The sequence below is a fragment of the Porites lutea genome, chromosome 4 (assembly GCF_958299795.1).
Source record: "Porites lutea chromosome 4, jaPorLute2.1, whole genome shotgun sequence".
In the NCBI taxonomy this organism is placed as follows: domain Eukaryota; kingdom Metazoa; phylum Cnidaria; class Anthozoa; order Scleractinia; family Poritidae; genus Porites; species Porites lutea.
The window spans coordinates 35,259,196-35,274,346 of NC_133204.1; the positions used below are offsets into that span (position 1 = coordinate 35,259,196).

Consider the following 15,151-nt stretch of genomic DNA (forward strand, 5'->3'; position numbering starts at 1 on the left):
ATGTGATCCGATCAAATGAATAAAATTGAATTCACGGCTTGATCATATGAACATTCCAAGTTCAGAGACCTGTCTTTAACAATCCTGTGTCGATAGTCGTTCATTGTCAATCCGTTATCATGCCAAAAGCCCGTCGTACATCATATAATCTAGCGTTCAAACTTAAAATAGTCGCCGAAGCAGAAGCCGTCGAGAACAACTCTGAGATCGCGAGGGAATACGGCATCAGTGAGTCAATGGTTCGTCGCTGGAGAAAAGACCAAGAAAACCTCTTCAACGGCGAAATAAAACTGTCCGCAAAACGTAAAACGATGGGCTGTTTTACACCAAAGTATCCCGAGATGGATCAAAGACTGCTGGAATGGTTTTCCGAGCAGAGAAGTCAAGGTGAGAATCATGTGACAAGTTTGTTTACACAACCGTGGGAACAGAACATTCTCATTGGTCAGTTTTTGATAGTTGTCAAAACATTAGTATCATTGCTTATCTGTTCTATCTTTCCTTCGTTTTAGGAATTGCTGTCGGTGGACTGATGTTGCGTTTGAAGGCGAAAGAATTCTGCGATGATCCCGCATTCAAAGCATCTGTAGGCTGGTACATAAACTGGAAGCGGCGCCATTCCATCACTCTCCGAACGAAGACCACCCTCGCCCAGCGTCTGCCAAATGATCTCGAAGAGCAAACAGTAAAATTCCACCGGTTCGTGATCGCAACTCGCCAGCGCCATGGATACCTTTTGTCCAGAATTTTCAATATGGATGAGACACCAATGCGGTTCGAGATGCCCTCCAGCCGTACTCTGGAATTCAGCGGCAGCCGAACAGTTCCCGTGAAATCCTGTGGCGCAGAGAAGAGAAGCTTCACAGTCACATTGGCGGTCGCTGCTGATGGCAAAAAGCTGCCACCTAAAGTTATCTTCAAAGGCGTACGAACCCCGAGAGACCTGGTTGTTCCGGACTCAGTTCGTGTTTCATTCCACAAAAAAGGATGGATGGATGAAGCTGGTAAGTTAACAGTTTTGTGTTGTTCATATGCGCTCTTTTTTCTGTGCTCTTTACTCGTGTTTAAAGCCGCATGCTTTATTGAAGTCTTTAATTAACGTGAGGTCTAATCGATTGTTGTATTCTTTCTTTCATTATAGGCGTGAAGGAGTGGATTCGTACCTGCATGCCAAGAAACCCCACTGGTGAGCGATCGCTGTTGGTTTGGGACTCCTTTCGTGCTCATCTTACTGAGTCAGTGAAAGAAGCATTGCAGCGGCGAAGTATCGATGTAGCTGTTATTCCCGGTGGCCTAACTCCAGTTCTCCAGCCCTTAGACAAGTGTCTAAATAAGCCCTTCAAGGAGAATATGAGAAGAAAGTACCTGTCGTGGATGGTAACTGGCCCCTTCGAGTTTACTCCTGCTGGGAAAAAGAAAGCGCCGTCAAGAAACCTCGTTCTACGTTGGATAAAGCAGTCTTGGAGGGAGATCCCGGAGGAGATGGTGAGGAAATCGTTTCTTACTTGCGGCATCTCCAATGCGCTTGACGGCACCGAGGATGACGCCATCTATGAAGAGGAGCAAGGCAACGACGCCGAAGAAGATGAAATGGATGAAGAATTTGATACGGAAAGCGAAGATGAGCCATAAGCTGACATCCTCGAGCGTGCAGTTCACAACAGAAAACAAACGGCTCCTTTAGGAGCCACCACATATTAAAAGTTAATGACCAATAACTCTTGCTTTTTTGTCCATGTGTATTGCTCGGCTTGTATGCGAATATATGCGTATTTATCTTAGTTTTAGTAAGTCCATAATTTTTGTTCAGGTTAAACTCTCGCCTATAAGCCGAAACCCCCTCTACAAGTCAGATTTTAATTCAAGTTAGGCTAAACATGTGTAAAAATCGCTCGGCTTATAGCCGATAAAATACGGTACATCAATAGATGTTTGGCTCCAAGCTTTTCACGTGTATGTGGGTATTTTTACTGCACGCTATCCCCATGAGGCTCCCGGCCTCATGAAGTATGGGGCTACTATTCAGGATTTGGCTGCTAGGGGGCAATTGGCGTTATTCTGATGAAAACTTCCGTTTTCTGCGCCAGTCTCAGGTCATCTCTCTTCCCTGGGGGACTATACATTGGGAATTGTGGTTGAAGTCTCAGATTAATGCCAACAAATCTATTCCAGCAACCGGCGTTGCTAAGAACCTTGATGTCCCTCGGGGTTATTGCCTCAATTTTCATAAAGGGGGTTATTGCTCAGGATGCTCTTTTAAGCACTCATGTGCTAAATGTGATGGCCCACATCGGGCTATAAATTGTAATTTTCGTGCCTTTAGCAAAGGAAATGCTTCCAACTCGTCCAATCAACGCAGCAATAAAACCCCTAGCAGCCGGATCATTCCCCAACCTACTTCCACGGGAGCTTCCAACACCCGTAAACAGTGATCGTTTGCAATTTTTTCTTTCTGGGTATATCCCTTCCGTAGTAGAGCTTTTATCCAATGGCTTTAATTATGGCTTTCCCTTGCACTACGAGTGTACGGTCACATGCTTTGGCGTTTTCAGTGCCCTCACCTTTACTGGGCCAAACTTTGTGTCAAGGATTTGATTGAACAGTATTTTCAAATAAATGCGGCTATGGGATTTTGCCCAGAGCCGTTTACTCCATTTGTTGCTTGGTTCTATTTTTGCCCAGTAAACATAGCTCAGGCAAGGCAGCATTTTTGGGTTGTGCTTATAATTTAGAAGGGAGAAAAGGCATAAACATCTGATTAGCCTCGTTTCTTCGGTCCGTACAGTAAATTACGGAAAAGTTAAAATTAAAACAAAAAACACGAGGAACGGAAAAAAACCAGGAATTTAATTTTCACATGACAACTCAGAGTACCAGCAATGTCAAAAAATGAGAGTTATTAGAACAAAGGATGGCAATAGTGATAATAGACATCCCCATGTTTAGGGTTATAATTTTTGAGCCCGAATCTTCCTCTTTAATTATAAACACTAATACTTTCAATTTTCCCCATGACGTCATAAAATGTTCAAAACTCAAGTGGAACCAAGAGCCGCAGGCGAGTGGTTTCACTGCCAAGTTTTTATGCCGTCATTTCTATGGTCTGTGAGTGTAGACCATGGAAAAGTGTGTCCGATTTGTTTTTTACAACATGTATTTTTACTTTCCTGCAAGGTTTCTTGGAAAATCATGCGTGACATGTTACGTTAATTCCATGATCTATACTCTCATAGACCATAGCTCTCGACCAATCAGCGCGCGAGGATTCACTCATTTATTGTAAAAAAGAAAATGGCTTCTTGTTCATTTCTTTCTTGATAAACAAACCATTTTTGTTTATGTGCCTTTAACTAAACCGAGATCAGTTCCTCTTCTTTTGCCCATATATTGTCCATGAGGGCAAGCACCAATAATTTATTTATCAGTGTGTCACCAAAAAGACAGTTAATGAGACCTGATTGCAGTTGTTGCCTAAGTGGTATTTTTTTTTATCGATCTTATCCTCCCTCCAATTCTCTCAGCAAATGATGAAAAAATTGGAGAACTTGCATGAACATAATTTGCCTGTTCAGAGGATTACATCTCCATTTTAAAAGGACAATTCTAATTCTAATCTCTGTCTAATCGTACTATTAAAATAATTCCATCTTAGAGCTTCTCCAAGGATGAAATAAGAGTTATTATTCAGAAATTCCGGTCCTGACAGTTCCAAAGGCAAGTATTTGCCATCTTCACTTCCTTTGAATACCTGGGGGACCTGTTTGGACTGACAAAGGAGCTCAACCTTGAAGCCGATGTGGTATTACCAAAGGAAACAACCATCAGGTCACACAAAGTCACAGGTATTTATAATATTCTTAATGGTAACAGCATGTTTATAATTTATGCATTTATGCAAACTGGTGACCTTCTGCACGCAACAATATAAAAAATCAAACAACAAAATTATAGTTCGCTTTTTATCTTAGTCAGGCGCGAATTTCTTTCTCTGGCTATTTTACCATCACAAGATGAGATTATTAAAGTGCATTAATTAGTGTTGCTGCCAACATGTGCTTTTATATACAAGTTGGTTGGTTGCTAAGAAAAAAATGGAAATGAACAGAGCAGACTTTGTCCACTTAAGTGGACACTTGGGAAGGTCCCGAAGGTGTCCGCTTAATAGAGGTTTCACTACATTTTAGACACTGTATTTTTACACCTCCGGTCTGCTCTGTTTTTGGGCAGTTTATCAGAACTAAAATGCGAAAAAAATAATTAAAAATGATCTGATCAAATTATTTTGTTCTAATTAAATATCAGACTACAAACTACCAACAACATGTGAATTGTTATGTTATTAACTAAAATATCCTCAGCCATCCAGCAGAAATTCCAGCTCCCCATACCACAACAAAAAATGGTCACCAATTTCTTTGAGAATCTTCAAGATTTGATCAACATCATCAAATTTCCGCAAGATTTTGTGGTTGATACCACATTAGATGGTGAGAAATGGACCATTATATTTAACTCTCATATGAAACTTTTCTTTCGTTTTATCTAACAACCGGTTTTAACAATTGCTTTGCCTTGGCCCCACCGATAACGTAAAAAATAAAAGCTGAATCATTCCAGCACTAGCACCTTCTCGACTGACAATCGACAGACCGGCTGATTGTGTAGTAATATGTACCTATCTTTTAGTTTACCTTTTAAATCTTGTAATCTCTTATATATTATTTTTGTCTTGTAATATATTACTAATTAATAGGGCCACATGTTTATTAGTTGTTCAACTATATTTAGGTGTTAACCTATTAAATTAAAGTTTCATTGATTGATTGATTGATTGAAACAAAAAGAAAGGCCGACAGAGCGAATACCCCTTCAATTAACAACACCAAATTAATTTAGCTTTAAACTAAAACAATATAAAGCTAAGCTGAAAACTTTAACAATAACGCTTAATTAAGCAGGATGAGGTTTTCGTATTATCTGGAAAAACCAAGTCAGTCAAGGTTAGGGTTAGGCTGATAATATATTAACTGTTGAATGAGGCCGAGTATGAAATTAAGGATTTTGAATATTAAGAATAACATGTGAAGAGAGATCAATACCTGCTATAAACCCATTCAGTCCACCTGCACTTGATTTGCATCTTCATAATCCTTTGTTAGAACTGATGTCTTACCATAAATTATAAGCTTACATTTGTAAAGATGTCCTCCACCTCAGATCACAGATTTCACAATCCGTTTTCTGTTTCTTACCTTACAGCCAATGTCGCCAAGGCAGCAAAAAATGGAAACATGGCAGTCATTGTCTCCGAAAAAGATCTACAGTTATACAAAGAGAGACTGTCTGGCATCTAGAGTGAGACTTGGGAAGGAGTCGCCCAGTCCCCCACACCACTGACCATATATTATTACAGACTTTTGACAGTGATTTTTCATATTTTTTTTGTATGTTAGTCAGAGAGAGGTATGAGATGTGAGCGAAAAATTGTAAAATATAAACTCCATTTAGAGGTCCTTTTAGGTTTGCAGAGCAGATAGGGCCAAGAAAAAAGAAAAAAAAAAGATCTTCCATCGCCGGGAGCCATCGTGTGACTCCGGTCCAAGCGGGTACGGTTACGCCGGCGCCTTTTTCCCGTCCGTAAACGGTCGTTGCCCTTGCCACCATTGGTAACCAGGCCTTTTAGTCATGATGGATGTGATATATTCCCTGGATTAAGTTAAAAATTATGGAAAGGGTTAGAGACATTTATTACTGATCTAAAAGTTAAGAAAGACGGTTTGCTAGTAATGCACTTACATGTAATTTTGGCGGGTCACGCTAGTCAGTGCTAAGGGAGAGAGATAAGGATACGAAAGGTCCGGGTTCGAGGTCCAAATTCGACCCTGGTTTGCGGTTTTCTTTCTTGTTAATATAAACGCGTTCAATAACATGGAGATGGCGAAGCTTTATATCGACGAAGAGTTCATGTTCGGGCCTGTGGTTGTCTCTCATTTACCGGATGATTATGACACACTTTCAGAAGAAGAGAAAGTCAAAGCGAAGAGACCTGTAAACGATGCGAAGGATATGATAACGAAAGGACAGAAGAGGGTGATGGAAAAGGTCAAAGAAATCAGGCAGTTTCTCGAAAGCTGCAATTTCTGGAACCAGAAATGTTGGTGGATAAATTGTCCACGAATTTTACGAGAAATCGAACAAGCTGTAGGGTGGCTCTGCCGCTACAGAACCCCTTCCTTATGGTGTAGAAGGAGACGATTTGGGGGAAGGCCTTGAAGTTCATTTAAGTCACGATCCAGAAGATGACAGCTACAGCATAGATTCAGAAACAACGGATCCATCACCTGGTTCAAGTGAGGTCATCAGAGTTGATTAAGGTAATGAAAATTACCATGGTGTACCTAGTAAGAAAAGCAAAGCTTACTGTGCACCCAAACTCAATGATAGGAAAAAGAAAGCACATGGAAAAACAACTTTCGGTTTCTCAAAGGGACTAGTTGCTTATCAGAAAAGCTAGGGAAGATGCCCAATTTCGGAAGGACTTAGTGCTGACAACGCAAGAATCCACCTCAAGTTTCGATGAAAGTATGAAAATGTCAGTGAAGCTATGGTTTCTTTAGGTGCGGCACGCTGACGATCGATTGAAATACTATCACATGCATTGCAAGAGCCTAATTTGGTGTGGGCTCCTTTAAATCAAAAGTTGTTCTATCAAAACGCATTGCCACTTGTCCCCAAGAGGCTGACGGTATTTATACCCGGTTGTTGCCCACAAACCCAGCAAGATCCAAGGAGTAATGTAAAGTTCTATTATATATCATAACATGTCAAACAAATGCGATTCTCCACCAAACTGAAATAAAGGGAGGATTATCCTAGTTACATGAACAGCTAAAATAACTTATATTTTTCTTCCATCAGTAATACCTTTGCGGATATCTAATGGCAACTGTACTCAAATCCCACCAGAAAACTTTACATTTTTACAACAGTCCCTGGTGCTGATTAATTCACAGTCATATCACAGGATATTAATTTTCGAAACAGCATTTCAGTGTATTAAACCAGCAAAATACTACATGTGGCAACACAATCTCAAATTTACCAATATCTAGGTTGCCACGCTGTAAAAATCATTCACTTGTAGTCCGTCCATTCCAGAAGTCCATTGTTCTGGTGAAAAGGCTTTTATCAAATAACTCAATTGATTTGTACTTACTATATGTTTCATGTTGAGCACCATAATGCTGACAGTTTGACACGTCATTTACACAAAATGACATGGATGTTGATTTTCACATGTTTAGTTCCCATTGAGAAGCATGGGCCTAAAGTCATAACTAACTATAGGTGACCTTTGTTCGACTTTTCATTTTTTCATTCACCTTTTACGTAAGAGCTGTTCGGGAGGAGACAGTTTTCAGCTCTTACGGTCTCTTTCATTTTTCCTTCTTTTCCTCTGACCACGAACTATACAAAGTTTTGGTAAATTACATCAACGATTTCCGGCCACGCCTGGCAAAGGAGGACAGTGGGGACTACTTGCTTCTAGTGACTTGATTCAAATTATTCATCCGAAATTGTCCACAACAAGATTCCACCCCAACCCTAACCCTAATGAGGTTTATTGCGTGAGCATATGCCCTCTTCTAGCCCTATAATTTTCAAATGAAGCAAAAATTAGCTAGAAAAGTTGTCATTAGCCTAAAATTGGTTTGACAGTATATTGGGTTATCTTCTTCATATCTGCAAAATTTGGAGCAATATAACGCAGGTTCACATGAGTTACAACCTTTCAAAGTTTTTGATGTGGGCAAGTCCTCAAAAGCGGGAAAATCACACAAGTTTGAGCCGGTTTTCCTTAGATTTGGCATGAAGAACGGAAAAAGCATTCTAAAAGTCACCATCAGAAGACCGTTGATTCACACAAATTTTTTCCCCCGAGTTTTCACCTTTCCAACAAGACGCTGTAGGGGTATATGTACTATACTATGTATGAGACATATGGAGAGTTAAGAATGACCGATGAAACACTTTACTCATATGCCAAAAAACTAGAGGGCTCGGCTTGAAACTTGGCCACATTGTTAACTCGTATATTTTATCACTCACATCTAAAAGTGATGTTATTTGGATGCAATGACAATTTTTTACAATTTTTTTAAGTCAACAGGGGCTGTTTCTTAGGTTCAGGGGGCAAATTTGACTTCTTTCTGCCTTCTTATTTCACATTCAGGAGTAATATACTATATTGCCAGAAAGCCCGTTAAAAGAGCCACACAATGGTATACTTTTCTTTACGAGTTGCCTTCCCAGTTTTTGTTAAATAACAGGTGGCAAATCCTCATTTTTCGCCCGAAAAAGTGTTTTCAGGGGAATATTCGTCAAAATTCAGGGTTTTATGTTTATACTTCTAAGTCTTCAAACAATATTGTTTCATACTGTTTCTAACTTTCTGAAAGGTTTCATATTTTTTTTGTCAAATTGCGTTTATAATATGTTTGGCCAAAGTTGACCTTTGTTGAATCCTTGTTATTTTTACTAAAAAGTGGGCTTACTTTAATGCCAAATATTTTTCTTGATTTTTTTTATAATGCCATTTTCAGTTTATTTCACTCTGGTGTTTGGACCCTGAGCAGTTCAGATTTACCGAAATGACCTGAACTTTGGCCTGAGGCAATCTCATTAGTTGTAGATGTAGATGTAGGAAATACAAAGATTATTGCCACTAGATGACTCTTAGAATTTTTGAGTTTTTATAAGAGGAAAAATACACCCACTTTTTCACAGTCCACTCCCCTTATCGCGCCTTATGGACTCTGAAGGTGCTTAAATCACCTGAACTTTGACCTGAGGCAATCTCATTAGTCGTGGATGTACGAAGTACAAAGTTTTTTGCCACTAGGTGACTCTGAGAATGTTTAAAGTGTTTAAAAAGGTTGATATGTGGGCAAAAATAAAGTCATTTTCTTCGTAAGGGTTACCTTACTTTGGGACCCCGTAAATAAATTTAAGATTTCATCTTTTGCAAAAGCAATGACATGTTTGCAAAGTACACAGTATAAGCTTTTTAACGATACCTTACACGTTGTTATTTGTTGAATAGTAATTTTTTTATGAATTCTTTAAATTTGACCTTATACCGGAACATCTAGTCTCCTTATAACATTTGGTGAGACATACACGGCATCATATCCCAGCGAGTCTTCATTAGGTGAAAAGACGTCTTTTGGGCTCTCCAAATAGCATCTTTCTGCACCTTTGCAAGACTACGCAGAGGTAATTCAACAATCAGGTCGGGTTTAGAAGGTGATCAAGCAACTTCAGAATGCATTTTTTTACCATGATACAGCTACTTGTGCGCAGTCTCCATATTGAGTGTTTAATGTACTCTAATGTTCCAATGCTGCATTGACTATTTTCCAATTGCCCATAATACACTCTGTTTGCCCCCCAAATTTCGCATGACTTATTGTCTTAAAATGCTCTTGGGAAAATGCAATACTCCCAGGAGCATTTAAAAACAATGGTTTATGCAGAATTTGGGGGGCAAACAGAGTGTATTATGGGCAATTGGAAAATAGAGAATTAAACAGATAGAAGACGGTGTAAAGAGTACTTTGGTACCAAATCTTGTCAAAATCCATTCACTTAGTGATGAGCTATGACATCATTTAAGGTCAAAATTAGAAAATTAGTCAGTAATGTAGCCCTTTGAGTAACCTACTTACATCCTCTTAGAGTTATTAAGGGCAAAAGTTTTTTCCAATATGGCGGACCAAAACTACTAGCTACCAATGCGTTTGTAGGCCTTTTACATCACAACGAGGACAAACGTTAACCTTTAATATCTCCTAAGGGATTTAATTTTTTGGATTCAAACTTACATGGTAGATTTTAACACTCAGGGGCTGTCTTTTGATGCATAGGAGGGGCCCTCCGATTTGTTTTTCTTTTAGAGTGTGCTGAACGTCCATAAGAAGGCGACTAGCGCAATGACTAGTTAGCACCCTAGTTAGGTCAAAAGTTGGTAAATAGTCCATTTGCATGCTGACGTCACACGCGCCGTGCATTATGATTATAGTAGTTAAGAGGTTTTAAAAACGGCGTCCCTCAAGTAGCGAAGCTGGAGCATTTACTTGCTGTGTTTCGGGCTGCTACAACAATTCGGAGAAACATAAAGGGAAGTTTTCATTTTATAATTTCCCAGGTGACCAAAATTTAAGAAGGCAATGGCTTCATAACATCTCCAGGAAAGATTTTCGTCCAACTACGGGTCATCGTGTGAGCCGTGCTCACTTCGAAGAGGGCTCCAAAACCTATCAAAAGGACGTGCCAACTGTATTTCCTCTACAAAAGTCTCACGCTGAAGTGATAAAAACACGAAGAAGACTACTTGTTCGCCACAAAGAAGAGGAAGTACAAGAAGACACTAGGTGCAGTGGTGGATCTTCTGTTTTTAATTTCCCCAAACTTGGATACTATTACTCATGCACATCCATATTTAAACCACTGTGTATTTTCAGACTGACCCCTTGTTTGTATCTTATCTCAGCTATTTCATTCCCAGTTATACTAAGTTTTCCAACAAAGTAAGTGCACACCTTTCTGAAATTTTCTTCATTTATATCATAATCATCAGAATAAGATTCGGGAAAATTCCACTCAGAAATTAAATGTTTTTCAATGTCAGAGAAACTTGTGTTTATACACGGGTTCTCGGGCGGAAGGGATTTTGCGCATTCTTGGTTGTCATCTTCAGTAACACATCGCTCACTGTCAGGAACATCAACTTGGACAGCTTCACAATGAGACAACCAAAATCGATTGTCAAAATTTGTATCGAGTGGCTCAGTAATGCTTTCCTTTTTAATGATTTTGCAAGGAATATCAATGCCATCATCTGCATCCCCCATTTCATCTTCAAAGACAACAATAATCATGATCCTTCTGAATGTTGTCTCGATTTTCCCTAAGTGCTGTCTTGAGTGACAATGAGCTTGCATTCATTCCCTTCCAACAAGTCAATAAGCATTCGTCGGTTCTTTGTTTTTGCTACTTTCAAGTCCTCAGAAAACTGTTTTATTTGATGTTCATTGATTTTTCTGGCAAAAGAGGGTGCAGCGTCGTACATTTGCTTTTACACTTTTCTCTGAGTCCTTACCTCGTTTTTCTTCCTCTTTTTATGGATCTCATTATCATTCATCCAATAGAACTAGTTCGTCCTTTAAAGAATTAGAGCAAGGTATGTGCCACTGTTGTGGTCTTTCAGTGCACGTAAGGTCTGGTGTTATTTCATCCACTTCGCTTTCAGTCAAATAGCGTATTTTGTACAGCAATGCACCAATATGCTTACATCGACCATTAGCTCCTGCTTTACAGTTACAGGCCCCAAACTTCACCTGAGCCGTTTGCTCTTGTCCTATATTGTTTGTTTCTAGTCATGGAGGCCTTCACGCGGCTTTCAAAAAAAGGAAATGTTCATCTGTCGTGTGGTTGAACTTTATTTTTTGCACATGTCCGGCTTTATACAGAGAGTGACCTTCACGCTTGCTTTTGAAAGCACCTCGGCGAATTTTCTTTGCGTTACTATCCATTTGTCCGGCTAAATGGGCAAACAAATAAAAATGCTGCAACGGAGGCATTTGTTCCAAGGATAATGTCCAACTATCGCTGGGCCATGTAACTCTCTTGGGAAGATTATCGCTGGTTTATTGTGATCGTAGCTCACGCTAAAGTCGAAGTCTACGAAGATGTATCCCTCCATCTGGATCCACGATTTTCTTGTCCTAGCCAGATATTTGATAATCTCTTATTCTATTAAAGTCAAAGACACAGCTAGAGCCTAAAAAAATCGCTTTAATTCATAAAATACTGGTAGAACTACAAACCTTGCCAGTAATTCTCTTTGACTCCCACCCCGACACTTTAAGTTGTTCATTATGAAAGATTTGAGGATCCTTACTTATCAACGCTGCCCCTGGGACATCGTCCTCAGTCAAAACATTTTTCCTCTTGAAATTTTCGGACTTTGAGTGGACTTGAATGTCCTTGTTGTGATGACTTTTCCCATCAGTTGCCGCCATTTTTTAATCTTTCGTGGCCTTTACTACTACAACCATAATGCACAGCGCATGTGACGTCATCAAGCAAATAGGCTATTTATGTCATTAAATATGTCACTCAGGAACGAACACAGAACGTCTGGTGTTAAGCGATATGGTTCTGGGGAAAAGGCCACCTTTGTCAAAGAAATGATTAAAAGAGGTTTGAAGGGGGATGAACACGCTTTGGAATACCTTCAGGTGACTGATTCATAAGTGACACACAAATCGGAGTTGATACCCGCATGGCACTCAACAAAAATAGATTATCACGAAATGTTTAGTACATTTCTGGCTGCCAAAAAGCTTCAGCTACACAAGCTACAAGAAGTCACTAGAAACGCCATGAAGTATATGAGGTTCTTGGCAAAGGAGCATTTAAAGAAAACCTTTTGAAGAACAAGACCATTCAGTCACAAAGGAAGAAATCCTACACGACATGGATGTACTAACATGTGACACAATCAATTAATGAAGCCTTTTATGACGCTTTGGACGATGATGACGACATCATTCCTCCCACGCCACAAAAGAGGATGATGATGAACCACACAACAAAAGAATCAAGGTTGCTGAGAAACCAAAAGGGAAAAAGCACAGCCACCACCGCAGTGTGCGTTGTTAAGTACTAGGCTGTTAATTTACTGTAATGGACATCAAGCGACATCTTAAAGTATATGTCAGGGAAGGCGAAATTAAGACAGAGAATGTATATGCCAAGGCAGAAGTGTGTAAACATGGAAAAAGGCAAAAGAGGCCTTCCTTTAAACTCAATAGCAAGATAACATCCAGCGCAATGACAAGAAAAAAGTGGTGCCCTGTGGCAAATTGTACAGCCGTTGTAAGTTACCTCGACTAACATCTGAGGAATGTTCATAAGATGAAAAGAGACTCGTTCCAGTATAGGGTCCTGCTGAAGTCAGCGAGGCTTACAGCGGCACAGCAGAAGTAGATCTCCTAGTGGATATCCAAGAAGAGAGCGTAGAAGATACAGGAATTGAGCTTGAGGCTGCAGACGTTGACGCTGCTGAACCTGCAAAGGTTCAAGCCGCAGAGGTTGAAGTTGCACAACTTGAAAACTGCAAAAAAAAGAAGAAGATTAAGATGAAGAGAACGGAGAAAGTCAGCAGCAAACAGACTAATCCGATCAGCCAAATGAAGAATTTGATGATGATAGCCATGAGAAAGACAAAACAACATTTAACAGTGTCCTGGAGTATTACACACTCACCAAGTACAACAACTACAGACAACAGTGGCTCCGAGGATTTTATAGGAACCTGGGCCTACCGGATGCTGGCTACAAGAAAGAAGTTAACAGAATCCAGCTCGTAAGTCAAGTTAAAACACTACTTGAGGCCCTAGATAAGGAGGAGGAAAACATCTTGGTATTCGGTGAAGACCAAGAGGATGCTGTGTGGACAAGATGGGTCGACCCTCACCTGAAAGAGGAGAGTAAGGCACCTGGCACCCTCATATCATACCTTACAAGTCTGCAAAAGTTCATAACATTTGTTACATCCAAGAAGTATGATTCCAGATCTATGCCTTCTCTGCATCCGAACTACAAGGTGTGGTTTGGACACCTAATTCCTGCACTCAAGAGTTGGAGAGAGACAGTGGATGCCACAACCCAAGATCGCCAATGAAGGGGGTATATCCAGGAATGTGATACACTCATCACCTTTGAAGACATTGAAAAAGTAAAAAAATGTAAACCGTACGTGGGTGCTGAAAAGTTGCTCTTCCAGGTCAACCAAGACCAGAGACTGACCTTTCACGAGTTCACGCTTGTAAGAGACCTGCTTCTAGTAAAGTTTCCCTTGTTGACGGGTCTGAAAAAAAGGTTGACGAAAACATAACAGGGAGGACGAGGTTGCTGTTGAAGTTTAGAGTTTGAAGAATGATGGTTATGGCAACGAATCAGTGACATAGAGAAGAAAATGAAAAAAAAAAAATTAAACAAAAAAAGCAAAAAAAGGGACTGGGGGGACCATGGAGCCATGTCATCAAATCCAGCCAACACAGAGTGGGAATGGCGCCCCCATGGTAACGGTTCAGTGACATGTATAGGAAACAAAAAAAAAATTAAAAACAAACAAACAAAAAAGGGAATGTGAGGAGGGCACCAGGGAGCCATATCATCAAATCCTGGAAACACAGAGTGGGGATGGCACCCCCATGATACCCCGTGTGGTTTACGGAACATGAACTTGAGGCCACCAATCACGTGATCCTAGCAACAACGAGACAAGTTGGTTAACTTGATGATACCCTCTGAATGGCCTTTGGTAGCGGATTGGCACTATCAAGTCCCAGAATAATACCCTCACACTCCAATATCAACGTTAGGGGGGACCAGGAAACCAATAGAGGGGTAACCAGACTGCAGAAAAATTCAAACATCGCAAACATCATTTCCAGGTCCAATTTGACCACATACAGACTTGAAGAAATTTCATATTTAGCCCCAAAGTCATAGGCTAACCCCTTTGGAAAAACTCCAAGATGGCCGCCATCGAAATTTGAAAATCTCACACATGGCGTAGATGACCTTGACAAGACCCGAAAAGATCGCCAACATCATTTCCAGGTCGAATTTAACCATATACAGACTTAAAAAAAAATTCTCATAGACCCAACATCGTAGACTAACCCGTTTGGAAGAAATCCAATATGGCCGCAATCAATATTTGAAATTTTTGCATGTGGGCTAGCTGACCTTTGATAAAGAAACCAAATGTCACCATATGTGGTCCAAATGACTGATAAATAAACACTGAAGGAATCACGGAGGGTGGGGCAAAGTCACAAGATAAATTTAACATTCTGACAGTTGCCTAGCAAACAACATAGCAATCAAACCTCTGGGTAACCGATCAGTCATACCATGGCCTGGTTTATATTATCGTCCTGTGGCCGGACCAAGGACCTACTACACAAAATTTACTTTGGAATATTATCTAAAATTTTGATTTTTAAAATTCAACCTGTTAGCCGAATGGTTTTTGCAACTCGAAAGTACATTTCTTGTACACCATGTACACCAA

At 40.1% G+C, this 15,151-nt stretch overlaps 1 protein-coding gene and 1 pseudogene across 1 annotated transcript in view; both read left to right on the forward strand.

Annotated features, from left to right (window-relative positions):
- LOC140934582 (uncharacterized) overlaps positions 1 to 15,151 on the forward strand; it is a 466,993-nt gene that overhangs the window by 351,124 nt on the left and 100,718 nt on the right. The gene's annotated exons all lie outside the window — the stretch shown is intronic.
- On the forward strand, positions 5,929 to 6,820 carry LOC140933027 (uncharacterized; annotated as a pseudogene).